The sequence below is a fragment of the Halichoerus grypus genome, chromosome 6, assembly GCF_964656455.1.
Source record: "Halichoerus grypus chromosome 6, mHalGry1.hap1.1, whole genome shotgun sequence".
In the NCBI taxonomy this organism is placed as follows: domain Eukaryota; kingdom Metazoa; phylum Chordata; class Mammalia; order Carnivora; family Phocidae; genus Halichoerus; species Halichoerus grypus.
This window is the reverse complement of record NC_135717.1, coordinates 131,770,021-131,795,123: the sequence shown is the minus strand read 5'-3', so window position 1 is coordinate 131,795,123 and position 25,103 is coordinate 131,770,021. Positions and strand designations below refer to the sequence as shown.

The window sequence follows — 25,103 nt, the reverse complement described above, 5'->3', positions numbered from 1 at the left end:
CTGTAAGAGCAAGGTCAGGGTTAACCAGGGAACACCTGTTAGTCTCTTCCTCAGCTCTGGGCAGGAAAAGAGTTTGAGCTGGGGAAGAGTTTATGCTGAGACGTAGGACCACCCACAGGGGTTGCTCTAGTAGGGGGGCAAGGGAAGGAAAGAAGATGGTGGAAAGTTGTTAGGATGTAGCCCCAGTTTTGCCATTGTTGTTGGCGGAAATGTGCATCTGTGCTGCAAAGGAAATTGTTGAGGCTGGGGAGCATGGAGACTACCACTAGCCTTGTTTACTTGTGTTATTTTCTGTTGCTAGGGCTGATTTCTTCTCAGATCTTGTTTCTTTTTATTTTTTTAAATAATGTGTTGATATTACTGTTTGCATTAACCAGTTATCTGTGTGTCTCCATCTGAGTCCAACTAAAAATCATAAATGACTTCAGTAACAAATCTGGGAATTAAATCAATGGAAAGATCTAATTTTCTTCTCTGTGTTACCAATGCTTGCCTAATGAGGATTTAAATCAACTTTGAAAAACTTTGATTTATTTGGGTATTAAATTCAATAAAGGCAGCCCACCAATCCAGCTGCTAAACCTAATGCTTGAGAATCCCTAGCGCTGAAGATACTGGGAACTTTGCCCTTAAAATAGGGGACCATGGTTAGAAATCAAATCTTGACAATTCTAGAATATCGGATAGTTGACAGCTCTGGGATAAAATGAGCATGATTAAAGTGATTTCTATTTCATAGAGCTCATTTTCCATATAAAAGTTGTCAGAGTGTGAGTCTGGAGGGAAGCTTTGGCTCTGTGTATAAAGTGGTAAATCTAAGCAATGATCAGGGTAATCCAGCCCTAAAACCCTTTTCGTAAAATAAATTGATCAATGATATTTAGAAGCGAGAATGGGAATGGGGACATGTTTTTCCTCTCATGTTTTCTTTGAATCATGCTTTCAGTTTTCTCAGTTCAAGTGAAAGGACTCTGTGTGTGTGTGTGTGTGTGTGTGTGTGTGTGTTAGAGAGAGAGAGAGAGCATTCCAAGCTTTTCGAAGTTTCCTTCCTAGCTTTCTCTACTCCTGTGCTCCCTGCTCTCTGTTGCAACATGATGATCATGGGCGCAATGTAGAGAATGACTTAGGGATGGAAATGCTGATAGCAGACTCGGCATTTGAATCTTGGCTTCACCACTTTCTCCTGGCCTTGGTACATTTTTTAACCCCTCTGTCTCTGTTTCCTCATCTGCAAACAAAGCTAATAACAGTCCTTGTATCTTATATCTTATTTGAAATAAATTTCTAGGCCCAAGGTGGAGCCACTTCTGCTCAAAGTGCCCCATCAGCAAACCCAAACTTAGAGCACTTTTGTGTCCCTGTAAATGGTTCTGCTTGACCCAAACCAGTATATTCAGTCAGCCAGCCCCAAACTCTAGGCCAAGCCAACCCCAAACAAGGTTGACTATGTGGCCCCAGACAATCAGATATTTTCTAATTTTCTCTTTCTAGTTCTTTATTCTTCATCTTATAAAAGTTTCTTGCCTTCCACCCCATTTTGCAGGCCTCGGAGAGGAGACTGTCCACTTCATGAAGTGTTAAATACTTTGTTTCACCTAAATCGTCCCCTTTAATCATTTAATTTTATTTTATTATTTTTTTAAAATCATTTTTCTAGACAGTTGTCATGCAGATTCCATGAGATAATGCATGTGGAGCATCTGGTACATGGTAAACACTCAGTAAATATTTGTCAGGGTTATTTTTACCACTAACATCCTCTCCATTCTCTGTGAGGATATGTCTTTCTTGAGGAAAGGAACGGTTTTACTCATGTTGTGATCCTCATGATACCTTGTAGATAGTAGGTGTTTAATAGCTGTCTACATAAGGGAACAGAATCCACGTGATAACAGTACTCAGCGTGTTGTGCCTGACCCGCAGGCTTCTCGAAAAGACACCTGTCAGGAGGCAGGTTGAGTGTTTGAATGCTCCACTGCCCTAAAAATAAATTCATGGTATATTTCTCAATATCCTCGACATCTAAATGTCACCTTATCTTTCTTAACATGCACTAGTTAGGTTGGATCCTACTGTTCTGTGGTGTTCCCTGGGTGCCTGATTTTCACGGAGCTGGTAGGGGCCCTGGGTGCATGAAGAGACTCATGGTTGTGGAAATCAGACGACTGAAGTTCTGAGCAGTGTGGCTGGAAAAACGGTCATTTCTGTTTTCTCTAGGTCGCATTCTTGCACTTGCTTTTCCATGAGTCGGTCAAACAGAGGCAGAGAGAATATTGACTAGGCGAGTCATCTCTATTATCATTAATAGCTTTGGAAGCCCTTTTGGGCATTTGCTAAAGAGAACTGCTTCCCTCCCCTGGGAAACTGAACCCAGTATGCATCAGCTGCTGCAATACCCCTGTTTTGCAAGGGGCCCCCGGCCCAAGAAATAGGGCTCCCCGCCACCATCCTGCTCCCCCAGTTAGCCCTCCTCTTGGCTCCCCCTGAAGCTGAAGGAGATGCTCACCCCTCCTGCATTGTTCTTCAGGCCCCACGCTCTCTCTGCTCCCCGAGCTTCTCCTGGGTGTCCTTTTATTCTGGGTTGGGAGGGGAGTGTGTTCCCATTTTTTCCGTTCCTTCTCAAATGAAAGAGCTCAGTGTAAAACATTTTTGTAAGCTCTGAATAAATTCAGTCTGAATTAAAAAAAAAAAAAAAAAATCAATCGCTCCGTGTCCATGTGGGACAATCTGTGGTACCGACTGCAGAGATCATTTAGGTCCGGCAGATCAAACTACACGAGCAGCATGTCATGGCAGAGAGATGGCAAGAATGGACTCTTAATGAAGAAGCACTGTGAGGATAAAACGTGATTAAAGTGAGTCGGGGGGGGGGGGGGTCAGTGCGCCTGGGTGGCTCAGTGGTTAAGCATCTGCCTTCTGCTCGGGTCATGATCCCGGGGTCCTGGGATCAAGCCCTGCATCGGGCTCCCTGCTCAGCAGGAAGCCTGCTTCTCCCTCTCCCACTCCCCCTGCTTGTGTTCCCTCTCTCGCTGTGTCTCTGTCAAATAAATAAATAAAATCTTAAAAAAAAAAAAAAAAAGTGAGTCAGAAGAAATTACCAAGCAGGGGTCAAGAAAGGAGAAAGGGGGGCTTGATCATAGAAATACAAGCTCAGCTGAATTAATTCTATGAGCGTTTGTTTATCATAATTGAGCATAAACGTTTGAGTAATAATCACACCTCCAAATTATGTGAAAATTATGCTCCTTTCCATGGCATAAAACAGTTTATATGCCCATGATCAACTTAGCTAGGGCACATAGTAATGATGTGAAAGCGAAGATCGCCATGTAATGTTTCCTTAAAAAAAAAAAAAATGGGTCAGTTTTTCCTTTATTTATATTTACTTGTCAATTTCAAAGGACTCAAACTTCCTTATAACATATAAATAAAGTAACCTAAAGGCATGAGCTCCTGCTGTTTCGGGAAGCGACCCTATATTTAGAATTTTTCTGTGGCTTTCTGATAAATGTATTTCCTTTAGAAAAGCCATTCTCACCACCTAACTTAAGTAGATAGAGGCTGTTTCTAATGAAACTCAGGAATTCCTGATGTCATCTTGTGTGTGGCAATCTCTCAATTAAGAGAGGAGGATCAGAATATGAAAAACCCTATGGTTACCGAGCAACTCGACAGAAATGTGCAAAAGCTCATTATGCGCGGTCATAGTTTGCAGCAAAATATGATCCTATAGAAAGTGAAAAGGTCCGCTCTTCTCTTTATGTAACTTGTCTTCGGAAGCCGGCGGTGACAAACCTCACAGATCAACAGCCTCCCCTTTGAGCAAATGTGGAAAACCACTTGTTAGTTCCTCCCCTCTAAGCACCCCTCCCTGTGGCTCCACTTTGTTTTCGAACTATTTTCTTTTTGGTAAAAGTCAGGCTCAGCAAGCTCTGAAATACACGAACCCTCCTGAGGTCTATTCCAACACGGAGGGGCCCCAACATGAGAACTGGTGCGTCGTGTGCCATAAGGCAGAGGAACGTTATTTTATTACCAGTTTGCACCAGAATTTCTCTCCGAAAGGGGGATGTATTTCCTTTGAAAAATACCCCGATGAGAGCGGGGAGAGGACACGGGAGCGCCGGAGGGTCTAAGGGTGTGGGCGGAACGTTTCTGAGACAAAGGGAGCAATTGCGCAGGGACTTCCCCGGAGCGCACGGAGAGACAGGGGCGGGCGGCAGCCAATGGGAGGGCCGAAAGCGGCTTCCGCCCGTCCTGACGCCGCCGCTCCTCCCTCCCGCGCACAGCTTAGCGGAAGTTAAGGAACTGGCATCGTCCTTGGTGGAGGTGTGTTTTTGTTTTTGTTTTTTTAAACTTGCGTCAGGGCTGGGCTTGTGTCCAGATCGACGGAGTAGGACAGTTACCTTGTGTGGACCCAAGCAGAGAAAAACCTCTGAGAATAAGTATTTAGGAATTTTTTAAAAAAAATTGTGGGGAGGCCTCTAGACACAGATCTAGATGGGTTTACTGAAATCTTTGAAGGGTTAAGAGGGGTAAGAGAGCCTTTTATGGCATGTTGGTCAAACCAGCTACTTTCTGGGAGACCACTACTTTGTGATACTGTCTTCACTGCTGGGAAGCTACTGTGTGTCTTCCGCTACTTCATGGACGGGTACTTGGAAACATGATATGTAAACACCCGGCATTATGGTTGATTTTGCAGTCTTTGAACTGGCTAGACTTCAAAATGATGTTAATTTAAGAGGCTGGCTGATGGAAAATAATGATTCTTGCATTGAATAACAAAGGACTTTAAGATCCTAGTCTTAGAATTCATAAACATCCAACACCACCGGTTTTTCCAACATCAATTCAGAATCCTTGAGAATGAGGGATGAATTCAGAACCAGATAAATTGGATACCTCATATTCCCAAGGGATTCTTCATTAGCCAAGGTTGCTAAGGGGCAGGTGAAGATGGGTCAAGATATTTGACCTTTTGCACATGATCATCCTATCTGTGCTAGGATCAAATCTAGAGTACCACTGCATAAACCAAAAAACAAAAATATATTCGACAATGTTTTACAGTGTGTCTTAGAATTTTAGGGGTATAAAAATTAGTGGTACATCACCTAAAGAAATAATTCAGTGTCATCAGATACTTCCTCCAACTGGAATGCTCTGATCCAGAGTTTCAGATTGCATCATCTGAGAGATGCCTTCCCTGACCACCCCTTAAAAAGTTTTCCCCTGCACATCACTCTATAGATTTTCTTCACAACCCTTATTACCACCGGAAACAATCTGTTCTTTTTTTTAACCTGTTTTTGGTCTGTCTGCCAACCATTGCAATATGAAGACCATGAAAGCAAAGAATTGACGTTCCTTGTTCATTGCTTCTCAAGCTCTAGGATTGATGCCTGGCACCTAATCAGAGCTCAGTAAATATTTGTTGAATCATCTAATGAATTTCACCCAGCCTTTAATCTACAGATTATCAAAATCCTCATAGGCCCCTACAAGTATAGTGTGGTTATTATTATAAAGGAAATACATACTGAAGGATTCTTTAGCTGGTGTTTTGATCTAATTCCTTTTTATTATCATCCTAATCTTGGATCATGTAAATGATGATCACATTATACCCATCAGGATACTTTGCAAGAAAGAAATTCAGAATTATAGGAGCAATTTGGCAGTAACTTCCCAGTGCAGTTGGGAAAGTGAATCTAAAGATTCAATTAAATGATATAACAGTACAGTTCAGTTTTCATATGGAGGAATATTTTGATGTTCAATTTTAGCCTTAGGTTAATAGCATTATAAGATTATATTCTTGGGTCATTAGAAGGATGAGTTTACTTTTATTTTAATATAAGAAAAACGCAGTGGTGGAAGCTAGATAGCAATTCCTATTCACAATATTTAACATTACTTTTGATTTCAAATTTATTTGAAAATATAATTATGACTAGGGGATGTATAAATGTCTTTAAAATAAGAATAACAAGAATGTTCTTTAGCTCTATGTTATGGATAATTAAAAGAAGATATATTTCAGGATAGAAATGTGCTGTTTTGAGAGAGACTGTTTTTCTTCTTTATACCTTATTGCTTTGAGTTTTTTGAGGATCTTATTTGTGATGTGTTGTATAGGAACCTTGTTTTATAATGTAACTAGACTTGTTAAACATAAAAATATTAATTTTATTGTATGTATATTATTTTCTCCATTCTCATATGAGAACAATAACAGAAGCACTGCTGAATTAAGCTGAGTGCAGTCAAAGTTCCAGAAAATTTTTCAAACTTTCCATTACAGAATTGGTGTGTGCATATTTACTACTGGCGGAGTAAAGAAAGAACTATTTTCAGGTGTTTATATATGTACAAATTGTTTTGGTTTTGTTTCCAAAAAGGCATTTTAGTTATCTATTTTTCCATAACAAATTACCGGAAAATGTAGTGGCTTAAAACAATAATAAACATTTATCTCTCACAGTTTCTGTGAGGAATTAGGGACCAGCTAATGTTCAGCTGGGCAGTCTTTCATGAAGTTTCAGTCAAGATGTTGACCAGGGTTGCGGTCATCTGAAGGCTTGACTGGGGCTTCCAAGATGGCACACTCACATGTCTGGGAACCATGTGCTGCTTGTTTACAGGGGACCTTGTTTCCTCATGATGTGTACTTCTCCATAAGGCTGCTTGAGTGTCTTTACAACATGATAGTTGACTTCTCCCAGAGCAAATGATTCAAGTAAGCAATGAGGAAGTTGCCATGTTTATTATGATCTTACCTCAGAAGTCAGACCATCACCTCCATCATGTTCCACTAGTCATACAAACCAACCTTCATACAATGTGGGAAGAGACTATGTGAGGGCATAAATACCAGGAGATACCAGGAGAATCATTGGGAATCATCCTGGATGCTAACTATCACAGTGAGAAATAGCCAGGTTATCTTAAAATCTACCACTGTTATGAATTTTGAATTGATTATCCATGTTCACTAAAACCTGCTTTGCAATTATGGAGTGGTGATGAAAAAATGGAAATAACATTTAACAAAAAGGCCTGATAAGTGTATAAATAACATTTTCCCCAAATATTATGAATAATGTATATCATCACATTGGATAAGGCAAGTAAGTAATTATTATTGAATCTGTTTCATTGAGCAGGGATAATCAATTCAAAATTCATAAGACTATAAACATTTTGGTGGGAAATGAGATCAGATCATTGAAAAGAAAAAAATGGAGGAAGGGAAAGATCAGAAAACAAAATAATAGGATCCAGAGAAAGAATCCAGAGAAAGTAGTAGCAAAAGAGAAGGGAAAGGAAAGGGGAAAACAGGGATGAGAAAAGACAAACAGAGATAAGAGCAGAATAACAAAGATACAGAAATAAGTGGCAAAAGAAGTAGAGGAAAAAGAGATGATTTGCACAAAAGTAGAAGAAGGAAAGGGAGAAAAGAGCAAGAGAATGGGAGCGAGAGTTTTTTATTTTATTTTAAAGATTTATTTATTTATTTTAGAGAGAGAGAGTGGGGGAGGGGCAGAAGGAGAAGGAGAGAGAGTCTCAAGCAGACACCCTGCTGAGCGTGGAGCCCAACACGGGGCTTGATCTCACAACCCTGAGATCATGACCTGAGCTGAAATCAAGAGTCCAGCGCTCAACCGACTGAGCCACCCAGGCGCCCCAAGGGGGGAAGAGTTTAAAAAGGGAAAAAAGAAGAAGAGATCAGCCTTCTCATTCCTTTCCTCTGCCGGTGTTTTGATCCTTCACCACCTCAGATCAGGGCCAGGGACTTGCAGCCTCTGCGTTGGTTTTCTTCCCCTGTTTCCCAGCTTCTCTGGAGTTTCCTTTAAGGCCTGGTCCTCAGAACCCTGGTTTTTAGCTTGTGCAGACTGGGTTGGCCAAGCATTTTTGGAGAGAAGAATGGAATGACCATTTTATTTAATATCCAAGTTGTTCTTGTTAAGGACATACTATCTTGCTGGATAATATTTTTCTAAAAGTATTGAAAAATTGTCATATATCTGAAAAAAAGAAACAAACCAGACATAAGCAAATAATTTTCTGAGAGATTTTGGTTCTGTAAAAAGTTATTACCATACTTGTGTTTGGTTCCCTTTGTGTTTCTGCAGATAGTTCATTTTTTTTTCTTTTTGGGTTTTTGATTCAGAGTTTACTTTAGTTCAGTTTCCTGATTCAATTCATGTTTCTGTGATTAAAGGAAAATTCTGGTTAAAAAAGTATTCAGATGGCTGGTTTCCTTAGCCAAGACTTTTTTTTTCTTTTTTAGAAAAACAAGAACATTACATAATTTGTCTTCAATAATGTTTAACTTACAGATTTAAGGAAAATTTGGCTAAGCAATTTTCATATATTGGAATATCAAATGAGCAAACTGATATCTATTTTTTTCATATATTCTCCATGTACTTTTTAAAAAAAAGATTTATTTATTTATTTTAGAGATAGAAAGAGAGAGGCGGGGGTGGGGGGAGAGGCAAAGGGAGAGAGAATCTCAAGCAGTCTCCATGCCCAGCTGAGCCTGACACAGGTCTTGATCCCAGGATCCTGAGATCATGACCTGAGCCAAAATCAAGAGTCAGATGCTCAACCAACTGAACCACCCAGGCGCACCTTCTCAATGTACTTTCTGATGTACAAGTTAACTCACGAAGGTAAAGTCTTCTATGCTATTTCAAAGTATGGGGTCCTCTCCTCTTCCTTTTCCATTTCATTGATTTTTTTTGTTTGAATCTGTGTTTGTAGGTGAATATAAGTGAGCTGATGACAGTTAATTAACAAGCATTTATTGGATATCCATTACATACATAATGAATCAAAACAATATACATAACACTTAACAAAGCATCTGGGGTGAAATAAGAGAGAAAAAATATGGTCACATTTCTTGGGAAACTTAGAATGTAAATAGGTAGAAACAAAGTGAATGGGAACAAACACAAGATGATATATGAAGTGTGAAATAATTTAGAACACAGTAAATGTATCACTAATAGGATAATACAGAGTGAATGACCAAAGCAGAACTGGGTCAGTCTTAGAAAACTGTCTTCAGTTGGAGAATATTGAACCAAAATTTGAAATTGGATTTGGTCCAGTATTAATGGGGATGAGTGAGATTGATTTCCTTGGTGTGGTGGGAAGTATGGGGGCCAGGGGTAGCTTGGTGAGTACAAGGGGATTGCCAGTGAAGGTAAACACATATCTCTAGTGACTTGGGAAATGATTTAAAGAAGTGAATCTAGAAAGATAAATTTAAATGCACAATCTGTGACCCAAATTTTTTTAAACGAATCCCTTCAAAATGTTACAGAAGGCTTGTTGTTTGAGAAGAACTGTGTATTTGTTCTGTATGAAACAGTTTGAAATGATGATAATGGATAGCAGAGCTTAAATAAATGAAAAGTAGCAAAAAATATGTATTTATTATCATATACCTAACAGATGAGTGTACAATATGAATGTCTTATTTCTCAAAGCGGACAAGTAATTGAAATAACATGGACACTTTTGGACTCTCTGTATCACTCAGATGTGCAGATGTACCCACAGAAGGCCACTGTGATGAGCTCTTGACTTGGAGTCTGTAGACTGGACTTCAAATCCCAGTCTATTTATTAAGACTGCTCTAACTTGGGAGAAGTTGCTTAACTACATTCAAACTCAATGTCACAGGGGTCTGTGAGGATCAAATAAGACAATGTATGTGAAATTACCTGGCATGTGGTAGGAACTTGATGTGGTTTTTATTTCTTTATTGTTTTCCCCAGGAAGCAGTGGGTCTTTATGGAGAATGTTGTCAGGCTGGGGTGGGAACACAGATGCTTTGATTCATATTGTAAGTAAAGGGTGAAACATCTCTTTTATATTCTTTTTGATGGAAGGATTCAGGAAGCTTCATACCTCTAAACATTACCCAGTTTTCTGGAAACGGGTCTGGGGGAAAATAGGCCTACTCATAGCCAATCATAAGGATTGGCCTTTTACTGCACAGAGCAAACATTTACAAAAATAGCTTTTTTCCTCCTCATAGAACTTAGTTTATTGTAGAAAGTTTGGAAAAATTCAGAATGTGAAGAGCATCGGCAATCTCACTAGCCGCAGAAAACCATTTTGATGTATTCTCTTCAATTTCTTTTATGCAGCATAAACCTACATTGGGATCAGCTGTACATATCTTTTGTAACCTGATGTTTTTCATCTTACATTGTATAGGAAGCACATTCTTATGCCACTACACGGAAGAATTTTTTGGAAACATACTTTTGAATGGTTATGTAGTATATCCCATTGTATGGCTCTACCAATAATTTATCTCATTATTTCCCTATTTTTAAGGCTGTTTAGAATATTTGCCATAATACATACCACTGCAATGATTATCAGTATACATGGCATCTCTGATGATTTATTTGAAATAGATTTCAAGAAATGAAATTATGATACCACCAAGTATAAACACCTGTAAGCCTCTTAACTCACATTGAGTATTATCCTATGGAAAGGTACCAATTTTATGCTCCTCGTACCAGTACATGACACTCAGCATTTCCCAGAACCTTGCAGCAAAACATTTCTATGAAGACTTCCTTCACAAGTGGTTGCCATGCCCATCTGGGCTGATTAATTTCTGGAAACCTTTGTCAATTGTTATTTATTAACAATCACTGCCATTGTACCTGAGGCTTTTCATTTCTTCTTTATCTTCGTTATAATTTACATGTTTCCCTTTAAAGTGTTTTCTGAAAAACAGCAGAGCAGTAAATGTGCTAATAAAACTAAAATTGAGATTTAATTTCTTAGATAAAATTGAGGTAGGCTGATGAACTCAGACTTGTGGGAAGCCTGGATGGATGGTTGCCTGGCAAATACTTCATGAGTCATTGTTTTTAAAACCTCCAGAGCCAGGAAGAAAGGGCTGATTAGCTGGAATGAGTTTTCATATTCCCATTTCATACATTTCTAGAAACAGTACAGTTTTGTGAATGTGTTAAGTGGTCTAAAATTAATAAATGATGATAAAAGCAGAAGATGAGCTGCTTTAGGCAAATTTGGCCCCATGACCTAGTCATGAACCTCTCTCAAGTAGGGTGAACAGTCCTTCTGTAACAGTCCCTTATGCATTATATGTATATGTGTACATGTCTGCTCCCTCACTGGCTGGTAGAGTTCCTTGAGATGGAGAATGAGTGTTTTCATCTTTATTTTGCTGCTCAGACTAAGGAACAATACCTATAATAGAATCATGTAGATGAACAATTCCCTAATGGCTGGCTAGAAAAGGAATTTCTGAACATGATAGCAATAAAAGAAATCCCAAAGGAAATTATTGAAAGATTTGAATACATAAAAATTTAAAATGTCTCTATATATCCCCTCTTCTGTAAATGTCCAAGCTCATAAACAAACTTAAATGTCAGAACAATAGGGGAAAATATTTTCCATAAATTTGACAGCAAGAGATTTAATGCCTTTAATATATAAAGAACTCATAGAAATCAATAAGACAAAATATTAGGAGCACATAGTTAAATGGGTAAAGGATATAAATACATAACTCACCAAAAATAAAATAGACCAATAAATATTAAAAATGCCCAAATTTGCTTTTTTTTTTTCCAAAAATTTTTTACTGTGGGAAAGTACACGTAACAGAAAATTTACCATCTTAACCATTTTTAATGGTATGGTTCAGTAGCCAACTTCATTTTTAATTGAAGAAATGCAGAACAAAACAGTCAGATACCATTTTTGATCATTAGATGAAAAAAATTCTTTTACTATTTTAAAAAATGATAATAAATCTGGCAAAGGCAGAGTGAATGGAAATGTAATTTGGTACAACCTTTCTGGAAAGCAATTTGGGAATATGTGTCAAAAACTTTAAAGATGTTCATACTCTTTGACATAAGAGTCCCACTTTAAGAAATTTATCCTAAGGAAACAATCTGAAATGTGAGTAAAGGTTTATAGCACACAATGCTATTTACCTTAAGAAAATAATAGAAAAACTTAAAAATTCTATAGTAAGAGTTAATCAAATAAATTTTGGTATAGCCAGGCAATAGATTATTAACACATCTTTTAAAATACCAATGGAAATTTTTTTTTAAAGATCTTATTTATTTATTTGACAGAGAAAGACACAGCGAGAGAGGGAACACAAGCAGGGGGAGTGGGAGAAGAAGAAGCAGGCTTCCCGTGGAGCAGGGAGCCCGATGTGGGGCTCGATCCCAGGACCCTGGGATCATGACCTGAGCCGAAGGCAGACGCTTAACGACTGAGCCACCCAGGCATCCCAAAATGCCAATCGAAATTTTTTAATAACATGGCAAAATACTTATCATTTGAAGTGAAAAGTATAAAATAGTCATTCACACATACATGTATATCTGCATAGAAAAATTACTAGAAAGAAATATACCAGCCTATTAGCAAGAACTATTTCTGGATAGTGGAATTACATCTAATTTCTCCTTCATACGTCTATGTATTTTTGGGCTTTTTACAACAATAATGTACTGCAAATATTACTTGAAGTTTGCAGTAGTTTTTATCTTTTTTTTTTAAAGATTTTATTTATTTATTTGACAGAGAAAGACATAGCAAGAGAGGGAGCACAAGCAAGGGGAGTGGGAGAGGGAGAAGCAGGCTTCCCACGGAGCAGGGAGCCCGATGCCGGGCTCGATTCCAGGACCCTGGGATCATGACCTGAACCAAAGGCAGACACTTAATGACTGAGCCACCCAGGTGCCCTGGTAGTTTTTATCTTAAAAAAAGCTGGTTGTTAAAGAAAAGCAAGGAATAAGCAACACGTGGAAGGAGGTTCTTTTTAATATGGGAGACATTTGAAAGCTATATGCTGCGGAGAAGAGTGGAGAGGTTAAAGGTACAAGAAGAGGCTTTGTTGGGGCCGAGGTCCTGGGGCATAGGGTTGGGTGAGACCCAAGGAGGGACCTCCTCTACCAAGGCCTGAAGGAGGAGGACACAGACAAGTTTGTCACCGGCAATGAGGAAGTGGAGAGATTCTTGCCTGGTGACTGTTATTTTCCTTGAAGGAGAAGCAAGTGAGATTCTCTGCTGGGCATCTTTGGTGAAGCTTGAGAAAAGTGAGCTTTGAAATTGCCACTGAGCACAAAGGAAGGACCTCATGTGTTATTTGTTTTCAAAACCCGCTCCTTATTCTTATCCTCTGATCAGTGATCCAAGACAGGAATCTGGAAATCGTCCTTCCCATGCCTGTTGATCAATAAAGTTCTCATAGTCCAACCCCCTAAATATCTCTCGAACCAATCTTCTCTCCATTTCCTCTCCATCTTCTTGCCTGCATTGCTGCAATGGGTTCTAAACTGGTCTCTCTAGGCTCCTTTGTATTCCCACCTTTCAAAAACTCAAAAGGGATTTTGTCATACTTCCATTTAAAATACTTCATGGCCGGGGTACCTGAGTGGCTCAGTCGTTAAGCATCTGCCTTCAGCTCAGGTCATGATCCCAGGGTCCTGGGATCCAGCCCTGCATCAGGCTCCCTGCTCAGCGGGAAGCCTGCTTCTCCCTCTCCCACTCCCCCTGCTTGTGTTCCTGCTCTTGCTATCTCTCTCTCTGTTAAATAAAAGTCTTTAAAATAAAATAAAATAAAATAAAATAAAATAAAATAAAATAAAATACTTCATGGCCTTCGATTGCCTTTAGGATAAAAATCCAAATTCTATAACAGGATATACAAGGCACTTCTTGATCTGGCTCTTGTATCTTTTCAACTTTATTTTTTTCCCCATCTTTTGTACGTCCATCCATCCTTCTATCTGTCCATCTATTCCATTCCAGGCCATCCATCCTTCTATTCAAAAGTGCTAACAAGATGCTGGAAACTGTGTAGGCTAAGTGCTAGGAAATAATACAAAGAAGTCTAGACATGGTGTCTGTGGAAGAGCAACTTACAGCCTGGGGTGGGGGTGGGGGTAAATCGACATAAATGCGTGTGATACGTGCTATAGTTATCATGATGTGTTAAGGATGCAGTGAATGCACAAAGGAATGAGTGTTAGGTCCCTGAGGCTGGGGTTGGGCAGGGAGATGGAATCAGGAAAAGTTTCCTAGAGGATATGACACTTGAACTGAATCTTGAAAGGTAAGTAGATTTTTTGTTCTTCTTCTTCTTCTTTTGTGAAGAAGATGGAGAAAGGTGTTTCAGGTAGAGGCATTAATGTGAGTCAATGCATGGAGGGTGTGACACAACTGTGGTGTTTGTGGACCTGCATGTCCTTTGGTATACCTGTAGCACAGAGTGCAAGACTCTGTGTGTGTGTGTGTGTGTGTGTGTGTGCGTGCGTGCGTGTGCGCACGTACGCTGGGGCAGTGGAGGAGGATGTTTAATGAGAAAAGAGACTGGAAAAGGAGGCAGAGGTCAGATGGTGGAGTTCTAGGCTCTGACCTGAAGGCAAAGGAAAATAATTGACAGGGTTTTGATGGAAGAGTAACGTGATTAGATTAGGGATTTAAAAAGATCTGGTTGGCTATAACATGGAGAATGGATTGGCGGGACGTATGATACTGGAGGCAGTGCGGCCATTTTGAGGTTGTTGTCTAGAAGAGAGATGATGAAGCCTCAAGGCTGAACTAAGGAAAGAAAGTGGAGTGTTTTAGAAATGCTAAGGAGGTACTATGTTCTGTAGTGATGCTTCTCCAGGTATGGTTCTGAACTGGTGACGGTCTGTGAACTGGTTGTTACTCATCTGCTATGAGATAAATATAGAAATCGACGGTAAGAATTTAGAAACTTTTGTAGCAAGTTAAAAGAGTAATCTTTTATCTGTTAAATCTAATAGTGAAAAATTTGACTTGTATTTTGTAGATCTTTGCTTTTTTTTCATTTATCTAGTAATTAATTTTTATTGTATTTTATCCAAGTATTGGACCATATGGGCAAGCAATACAAAGTGGACCTCAGCACAGTTGGTTGAGAGGCACTCAGCTGTAGGACATGGTGATTGAGTGAATGTGGGAGTGGGAGGAAGGAGGGGTGTGAGATGACTCTCGGGTCTGACAACTGGGCATGTTAGTTATAGAAGGTTAAAGAAGCAGCCATTTTTTTTTTTGGCAAGAGGGTAAATTCCCACTTCCCTATTCTTCTGGGCTACAGTCATATATTTTTAAAAAGATTTTATTTATTTATTTAAGAGAGAGAGAGAGCACGAGCGGGGTGGGGAAAGGGAGAGGGACAAGCAGACTCCCCTCTGAGCAGTGAGCCTGACGTGGGGCTCGATCCCATGACCTTGAGATCATGACCTGAGCCCAAGGCAGATGCTTAACCAACTGAGCCACCCAGGCACCCCAGGCTACAGTCATATTTTTAAAAATGCATTTGGGGAAACATGTTATAATCTTTTATGCATCTAGGGTTTGCATGCACCATTTTCTCTATCAATAAATTCCTTACTCCCGTCTTCACTTGACTGATACTTAACATAAAGACAAATGTTGTGAAAGCATTTATGTATCATCAGCATCAGGCTAAATGACTTATATTCATTAATTTCATTCAATCCTCACAATAACCCTGTGAAGGAGGGATCTCATTTTGTAGATGAGAAAACTGAAGTTCAGAGAGGCTAAGTAACTTGCTTAAGGTCACCCAGCAGTAATCTGGGAGAGCTGGGCTTTGAACTCAAGGAATTCAAGAACTCATGTGCATGTTGTCTAGTCAAGCCTCAGTGCAACTGTTGCCTCTTCTAGGAAGCCTTCCCTGCTGTCTTTACTTATGGGTGCATCTTCTGCATTTCCACAAAGCACATGCGCACATCTGTCTCCATCACGGCACTTGTCATGCCTGATTAGAAGCATTCGTCCATTTGTTGTTTCCCTTTCTTTCCTAAACTGTGAACTACTTGAGGGAGGGAAGGATTCCTAACATCTGATTCCTCAATCCAGAGCACATTGCCCAGTATTAAGTAGGAGCTTGGTAAATGTCTGTTGAATAAATGGAGGTGTGAAAAAACATGGTATATTACTGGGGGGATGCTAGTGGGGTCCAGAGAATAGGGAATATAGACTAAGTCTAAACAGGTAAATTGGTGTCACATCATGAAGATTGGTATATTCTGGGTTTAGGAATATGCAAATAGCCATCCCAGAATCCTTTATCCTCTTCACCTGCATAGATATTAGACTTTTCAGTGCTGTAACTCTGTTCTGGGGACACTAACCAGTGATATGCCCATATATGTTTAACAGCTACCTCCTCCTTCCTTGGCCCCATGAAAAGCCCCAATTTGTTGTGCTTTTGGATTTCCATGGTGTACATGCTCCCTTAATGGTCAATTTCAAGCTCCCAATGTGACATTACTGAACATGAAAGTGGGAAAAGTGGGAAGGGCCTCGCAGTATCGTGCCAATATGAATATTTCCACCACAGAGTTACAACAGACACAAAGAACTTCAAGACCACACCTAATAGTAAAATATAGTGAAGTCATTAGGAAGGGATGAGTTTTGAGGGTTTATTACCTTTGTTTTTAATATGTCTTTAATTACAATTTTATATAATTTTATTTTTAATCATGGCTGTGTTTAACATCTGGCTTACAAAATTCCTTAAATTTTAACAACTGGCTCCCATGAGCTGATGTGAGCTGACACCACTGTGACTAATCTTTTTATCTGGAGATTCATTCAAGCCCAGCTCCTGGGCCTAATCGTATTCCTAAGCAGGTCACCATAAGAAGGTCTGAGTGAGTAGCTTTTTGAGGTAGCGTTAGCTCCCTTGTAATCTGCTCTAATCTTTGTCATCCAGTTCCCGAGTACTTAAGTTTCGACCTTGTTTTGCAATAACCAACATGTCCTACAGATACCACCATCCTTGTAGAAACTCCTTTTTGTCCTGAATACTAGTTTCCCTCTGATGCCTTCTCCAGTCAGGAAACCCTGCACTGTACAGTCGTAAAAGTTCTGCACTGTACAACGTGGAGCCATTTACATGTGGACTGCTTGCTTGGACTGTCCCCTGATACATTTTGTTCTATTGCTAACCTGCCCCGCTACTGCGTAAATGCCTGCACTGGTGTTTGGACTTGCTTTGAATTCTAGTACATGGTTCTTCTAATCTGCTTATCCTCTTAGTTTTGGATCTACTTTTGGACTGAAGATTCTATATTCCTTTGGCTTCAATAACTGACACTTGGCCTTATTCCATGATCTGATTACAGGGCTGTCTGGCTTCCTGACTTTGGCCTAGCCAACCACAGCTCAAATTCAAATGCTGGTAAAATAGCAACATTAGAAAATGAGCTAATTTAAACAGGTATTACTATCTTATTGTTAGCAATATCTGTCAATGGTTGGAAAAACCAGGGTTGCCTGACTTGCAAACAATTCCTGGAGATCTTCTGGGAATTTTGAAGGGTGCTTAAGTTAAAATAATGGAGCAAATGAATTAAACAAATGGCAGCTCTTCACTAGCTATCAGCTCAAGGAAGCTTCAGAGGAGATTGAGTGAACATCTGGGTCTTTTATAGATTGAGTTTCTCTTTGCTATAGCCTGTAGGAAGGCCATATGGGATAAATCTAAGCTAAGCACTAGATGTTTCTGAAATAAAAGACACTATACTTATGCGTAGTCTTGTACTTCTTTGCTATTCGAACCTAATAAAATCAAGGCTCTTCATTAAGAAGGGGGCTTGGCATTTCTCTTAATGTTCAACAGATATTAACACTGGTAACCTAATATTGATACAGAACTAATGTTAATAGATTTCAGTCTTGAATACTGTTGAATGATCTAGAGATCAACTTGAGAAAAACCACAAGGGGAAAAGCATGTTAAAAACTTGAGTTGGTTCTCCCAATGGGAAAAAAACCTTTAGTTGGTAGTCTAGGATTCATGCTGTTGGTCAGGCTTCATTGACACTTTGCCCCTGTATAGAGGTAACTGGGGCAGTTCCCAGTCCAGGAAAAGGTCTGTGAGCTTATCACTGAATAGAATGAATCCTTATTAACTCCAAGATTGTGGGATTTTTCCACACTCCAAGAGAGTAGCTGTATATAATGACATAGTAAAAATCTGCCCTGGGACAGGAAGTTGGTTTTCTGAAGAATATTTTCATTCTCAGACTCTATCCATAAAGAGAATTACCTTAAATCTTTTCCTGGAAAGGTAGGGTTAGAAACAAGTATTCCAAGAAATAAATAAACAACTGAGTGAGTTTGGAGAGCTTGGCATCTTATCTTTCATCAAAGCAAGTGATGCCAAGCAGGGCAGGCTTCGTGGGCCCGTGAGCCATGCAGTTGCAGAGTCCTGTGCTGAGAAAGTTTCCACACTTGGCTTAATGCTGTTGCCATTTTGGATTTCTTACTTGGTGAACAAAGGGCCCCACATTTTCATTTTTCATCACTGGGCCCTGCAAATGATGAAGCTGGTCCTAACGACAAAAGAGGCGGGATTAGGCTTTCGAAGAGGATTCCTTTCTGCAAGAATGCCCCAGGATAACACTGAAAACATGCCTTGAAAAAAAAAAGGTTACAATTTTTATTTATCCAGCCAGGCAAGAATAAACCAAGAGTGCCGCAAATGGTGTTATAAACATCCGAGTGTGTACAACAGCTAACATTTGGATACCCCATATCGGCTTGGCACACATCACCTCATCCTTCATTCCCTATTTTGCAGTTGAGGATATGAGATGCAGAAAGGATGAGGAAATCATCAGAGGTCACACAGGTAAGTAAGTAAGTAGCAGAGCTTAGATTTAAACCAAGGCAGTATGGCTCCAGAATGTTTTTTTATGTGATGTTTTTCCTTTTTTACTAAATGGAGTAATGACATTGGTGCTAAAAGATGGTTTCCAGTACCTCCGGCTATGCTGGTCATTATTTTTAAACTCAGAGAAAACTAATGAGCTAGGGCCCTTTAAAGGCCTAAGCCAATGGGCATTTGGAAGCTAATAGTGAATTACACCATAGAACAAAACACTTTCTTTCCTTTGGAACATCAACTACTGACTATTTTATTAAGGGGAAAGTACTAAACACATCATAGTTTAGTGTCTCATAACTGGCATTCAGTTTTGACTCAAATATTTTTAATTACACTACTAAGCTTATGTGCCAGAGGCAACATTTTCATCCTTAGAAATTTATCCTATACTTTATGCCTTCCAGGGAATTGAGGATTTGGCTTATACTTGCTGGATACATTACATGATCCTATAAAGCCATTTTCAAAATAAAGAGTCTTACCTTGATTTTAGTTTTTAAAATCTTTGTAGGCATCAGACCATACTGGTTTGAGGATGGGCTCTAGCATCTCATGGCTAATTTTCTGGTCCTTAGATTTGCGTCTGTGATAAAGATAATAGAAACAGATAACTCACATATTTTCCACAAGACTAGGAAGCACCCAGCACTTGCTAGAACATAATTAACACTCTGTATATATGAATAATGGTTTCATTTATGAAAACTCGGGTGGAATAGTACCATAGGTGGATCTCAGGGATATAACATCTCTAAGCTTCAGTTTCTTCAGCATAAATCAAGTTAATAACACCCATCTCACAGGGTGTTACAAGGATTAAGTAGGATAATGTGTAAGAAGTGTTTAGCACAGGGCCTGGCATATACTAAGTTCTTACTGAATAGTATCTTCTATTATTCAATTTGAATTTTCTCTCTGTAATGTAAGTCTAGGTAATTTCCCAGTGAAATTTGGGACCTGGTATATAAAACTATTTTATTTTTAATAATATTTTTCTTCTCCATAGGTCATATTCTGTTAGGAGAATGAGATAAATGTTGGTTTTTACTGTACAGTAATACTTTTCTGTATTAATTATGCATCTTAAAAATAAACTTTGGAAAGATGTGTTGGTCTTTTTCCAACGATCCTTTTATAAAGGGCTATTAAAATAACACATAAAAGAAATAACGTTCATTCATTATTCATACGTTGTAGCAGTGATTACATCAGCTCAGTCTGGCCATCGATCGGCCCTCGGAGCCTCCAATTCAGCCGGAGCTCAAGGAGCAAACAGCAGAGGGAAGGCGAACAGCACATCTTCTCCTGTGTCTTCCAGAACTAGTTCTACCAGTGAGGCCCTCCTTCTGTTCCTTCAGCTCTTCTCCTCCATGGGTCCCTTTCCCTCTGCCCATCAGTATGGTTGGGTCTTTTCAGACAAGAAACAAAGTAATTTTTCTCTCAAACCTGTTCCTCCCTTCAAGTACTTTTTATCTTTCCCTTTTCTTTGACTGCCAAACTTCTGATAAAAATGGTCTTCACTTCCTTAACATCTCTCACTTTTCACTCCCTCCATTCACCTTGTCTTTCATCCCTAGGACTTTCTGGCAATGGTTATCTTGAAAGCATGAAGAACCTCCCAAGTCATCAAGGTGTTTGACCTTCTCTTAGTCTTCATTCTTCTTGACCTGTCTGAAACATGTGGTACTGTTGAAATTATGACAGTCTCTTAGAGTCTGCGACATTGTTCATGCTTTTCTTGACATTTGTGTCTTGTTTTTTTCACAGAAAATGGCAATGATGCCCACTTCGCAGAATGTTATGAGGATAAAATGAGATGTTATTGTTAACATGTATAGCAATCAGGAACATTCACTTGACAAGCTCATTTATCCACAAGACTCTAAGGCTTACACTACAAAATGACTCCTGTATCTGTATTTTTGTTTTGATCTTTCTCTAGATGTTCATTCTTCTTCTTTGACCTCTATTTTTCCCTGTAATAATAAAATCATGGGTAGTTAGAGCTAGAAGAGTTCTTAGAGAGACCACTCTCAATTTATAGTGGAAGAAATGATAGTGTGCAGAGTAAATTGGTTTGGGCCAAGGCTGCTGGGTCAGTAAGGATGGCTTCAAATAACAGAAATCCCAATGAAACTGGCTTAAATGTGTGATCTTCCATAACAAGAAGCACAAGAGTATGGCAAGCAAAGTTTGGTTAGTGTAGCAGTTCAATGACTGCATTATGGGGCCCAATTTCTCTCTCTCCTGGCACTGCCATCCTTAGCATGTTGGTCTGTTCACAGGCCAGCTGCTGGTGGTTAGATGGCTACAAGTGGTTCCTAGTGTCCCATTCATACCTGACAATGTCCACTGAAAGGACAGACCATCTCTTCCTGTATAGCTCTTCTTAAGAGTGAGAGTTCACTATCCTAAAGCACACAGCTGACTTTCCTTCATGCTTCACTGGCCAGACTTGTGACATGCCCTGGGAATGGGAGATGTGATTGACTTAGACCAATCAGAATTTACCCCCTGAGGCTGAGTCCAGCCTCCTCTGAAGTACATGGACTACCAAGCTGGGTCAACACAGAAACTAAATCTGGTTTCTTTGAGACTAGAAAGGAAGAAGGTGCAGTGGAAAATGAAGGTTGGGCCAGGTCCCACGATGTCTGTCACTGTCTCCCAGCCACAACTAGAACTCAGGTTTCCTGATCCTTACCCAGCTCTCTTTCAATAATTCTTACTGCCTTTCAACATTGGAGTCAGACTCAAGATGTCCACCATCTAACTGATCACCTTTCCACTCAGACTTGCCCCTTATCATGTTTTCCTATGTATTGACTGTTTTCTTCTGCAAGTGGGCTACCATTTTCTCTACTAGTTAGCCAGCTTTGACTTCTTTCTTTCCCTTGTTCTCTGTATTAATCATGCATCTTAAAAATAAACTTTGGAAAGTTCATAGTTCATTTTGGAAATCTTATTTAACCTCTCTATAAAAAAATCTCTTACATTCACGGTTTTCTTTCCATTATTACTATTGGTTCTGGGTGACATTTTTATTATATATGACTTGGACTGTTACAATAGTCTGGTAACTGATCTTCCTGACTCACCTCTCTTTCTAATTCTCATATACTCTTCAAATCACTGCTATATTCATCTTCCTAAAATATTCTTCTTACTTTTGAGAGGGGTGTCCAATGAGACTAAGCTCTAATAGTTTTTAAAAATTAGAATAAATTGGTATTTGAAAGTTTCCTGTAGCTTCTATTTCTAGTGTTAGAATTTACAGATATCCTTGGGGCAGATATCCTTTTACCTGAGAACAATCTATAGAATGGTCTCTTTTAGATAGATGTAAGGCCAATAGATACCATTGTTTAGAGGAAAATGTGCAACAGAGCTTTTGTTTTACATTGACAAATAGTGCCTTTCTGGGAGGTTGTAAAAAAAAAAAAAGATGGGTATATTTGCATAAGGTGCAAGGAGCCTTCTGGGAAGTAATGGATAAAACTACGACACTTTTTGAAATTTAATATTATTAGAAAAGTATCAGATGAATTAAAATAGACTCAACTGGGATGCCTGGGTGGCTCAGTCGGTTAAGCGGCTGCCTTCGGCCTGGGTCATGATCCCAGGGTCCTGGGGTCGAGTCCCACATCGGGCTCCTTGCTCAGCAGGGAGCCTGCTTCTCTCTCTCTCTCTCCCTCTGCTTGTGCTCTCTCTGTCAAATAAATAAAATCTTTAAAAAAAAATAAAATAGACTCAACTTAGGGCATTTGGCAAAGACATCAAATGCCTTTGAGGAGTAACTCATCATAATAAAAGGAGAATCCAGAATGATGACCAAAGCCATATGAGAAGTTTAGAATGGGTTTGGGGAGGCCTGGTTCTGGAATGGGCTATCTGAGCTTAGTGGCGGGGTGGGGGTGGGGCCTTTAAAAAAATGCTGCATGCATATGTAAGTATAAATATATACATGCTGGAAGCCGAAGTCATGCAAGCGCAAATTTAAGAGTGTAGTACTGATGTGACTTGGGATTTCTACAGCTGGCCTAATACTGATGGAGAGCCATCTCCACTTGCACCGAGGAATTCTTATGAAGTGATAACACCAGTGAGTTAGTACCTCGGGCTCTTTGGGGAGGACTGTAGGATTTTGGAATCACAGTTTTCTTGCAATAAGGCAAAAAAAAAAAAGATATAAAGCTATCTGGATTGGAAAGAAAGAAGTAAAACTCTCTTTATTCAGAGACATGATCATTTACATAGAAATTCCTATGTAATCTATGAAAGAGCTCCCAGAATTAATAAGTGACTTTAGCAAGACTGTAGGATATGAGCTCATATACAAAAATCCATTGGATTTCAATATATAGTACTAGCAATGACTAATCAGACATTGAAACAAGAATGAATTAAAATAACATAAAAATATGAAATATTTGGGGATTAATTTGAGAAAAGATGTGAAAGATTGGTACATGGAAAACTATAAAACATTGCTGAGAGAAATTACAGAAGACCAAAATAGAGAGACGTATTGTGTTTAGAGACTGGAAGACTCAACATGGTGAAGAGAGCAGTTCTCTAAATTAATATATAGATTCAATGCAATCCCAATGAAAATCCCAGTGTGTATTTTTTTTTCTGGTAGAAATTAATAAGCTGATTCTAAAGTTTATATGGCAATGCAAGGGATCTAGAATAGCTTAAATAATTTGAAATAAGAGAACAAATTTGGAGGGACTTACCCTATCTGACTTCAAGGCTTTTTATAACACTTTAGTAATTAAGACAGTGTGGCAGTGTGGTATTGGCATCAAGGTAGGCAAATAGATCAATGGAACAGAGTAGAATCCAGAAATAGACCTAACATATATGGTCAATTGATTTTTGACAAGGGTATTTAGATAAAAAGGATAACTTTTTGAACAAATTATGTTAGAACAATTAGATATTTATCTGCAAAAAACCCCCAATTCCCCCCAAACCCTTCAATTCATACCATATGAATTTTGCAGCATATACAAAAAAATTAATTCACAATGGATCATAGACGAAAATGTAAAACTCTAAAACAGGAAGAGAACACAGAAGATCTTTGTGACTTTGAGTTAGGCAAAGATTTCTTAAATGCAATGTCAAAAGCACACTCCATAAAAAAAAAAAAATGAATACATTAGACCTCATCAAAATTAAGAACTTCTACTCTTTGAAGCCCTTTTCAAGACTGGGGAAAATATCTGTAAATCATGAATCTGATAAAGGGCTTATATTCAGAATGTATAAAGAACTCTGGAATCTCAATAATAATAATAATTTTAAAATGGGCAAAATATTTGAGCAGACACTTGATCAAAGAAGCTATAAAAGTGGCAAATAAAAACATGAAAAATATTAGTCATTGGGGAAATGCAAATGACAAACATAATAAAGTATTACTATACACCTATTCGACTGTCCAAAATTAAAAAGCAGAGGCCACACCAAGCGTTTTGATGTGGAACAACTGATATTCTCCTATAATGCTGGTAGGAATGCAAAGTGATAAACCATTTTGGCAAATACCTTGACAGTTATTTAAAAAGCACAACAGAAACCTACTATGTGACTCAGTCACTTCACAGCTAGGTATTAACGCAAGAGAAATGAAGGCATATGTCCATATAAAGACTTGTATATGAATATTGAAAGTAGCTTTATTTGTAATAGCCCCAAACTAAAAACAATGTAAATGTCCATCAAAATGGTGAATGAGTAAACAAATTATGGCATATCCATACAATGGAATATCACTTACTAGTAAAAAGCAACAAACTATTGATACGCCCAACAATATGGATGAATCTCAAAAAATTGAGTGAAAGAAGCCAGACTGAAAAGTCCATACTGTGTAGTTCCATTTATACAAAATTCTTGAAAGTGCCAATTAATCTACAGTGGCAGAAAGCAGATCAGCAGTTGCCTGGGGATGGAGCAGGAGGGAGAGATTATGAAGGGGCACAAAGAAACCCGTGGGGGTGATCGATATGTTCATTATCTTGATCTTGGTGATGGTTTCATGGGTGTACACACATGTCAAAACTTACCGAATTATATGCTTTAAACATGCACAGTTAATTATATGTCAATTATACTTCAATAAAGCTGTCTACAAGAGAGATATTTTAAATAGGCAAAAATACGTAAAGTTTGAAATACTGGTTATACCTAGTGAGTCTATATTCTCCAACTGACTAACCTCCAAACCTTTGGGTCTGGCTTTTGCTCTCCATGATCTGATCTCAGGCTAACATTCCTGCTGTATTTCCCATTGACATTTTGAATTCCAAAGGGGACTGTT

General features: G+C 38.9%; 1 long non-coding RNA gene across 2 annotated transcripts in view; it reads left to right on the top strand.

Moving 5' to 3' along the window:
• The window catches only part of LOC144382396 (uncharacterized), a 124,016-nt gene that overhangs the window by 52,319 nt on the left and 46,594 nt on the right, over positions 1-25,103 (top strand). Inside the window, exon 1 of one of the 2 annotated variants that reach the window (XR_013449269.1) lies at positions 4,273-4,329. The exons of the other annotated variant lie outside the window; for it this stretch is intronic. This is a non-coding gene — a long non-coding RNA (uncharacterized LOC144382396). Of the gene's footprint in view, positions 1-4,272; positions 4,330-25,103 lie in introns of those variants that run through there. 2 annotated transcript variants of the gene reach the window in all.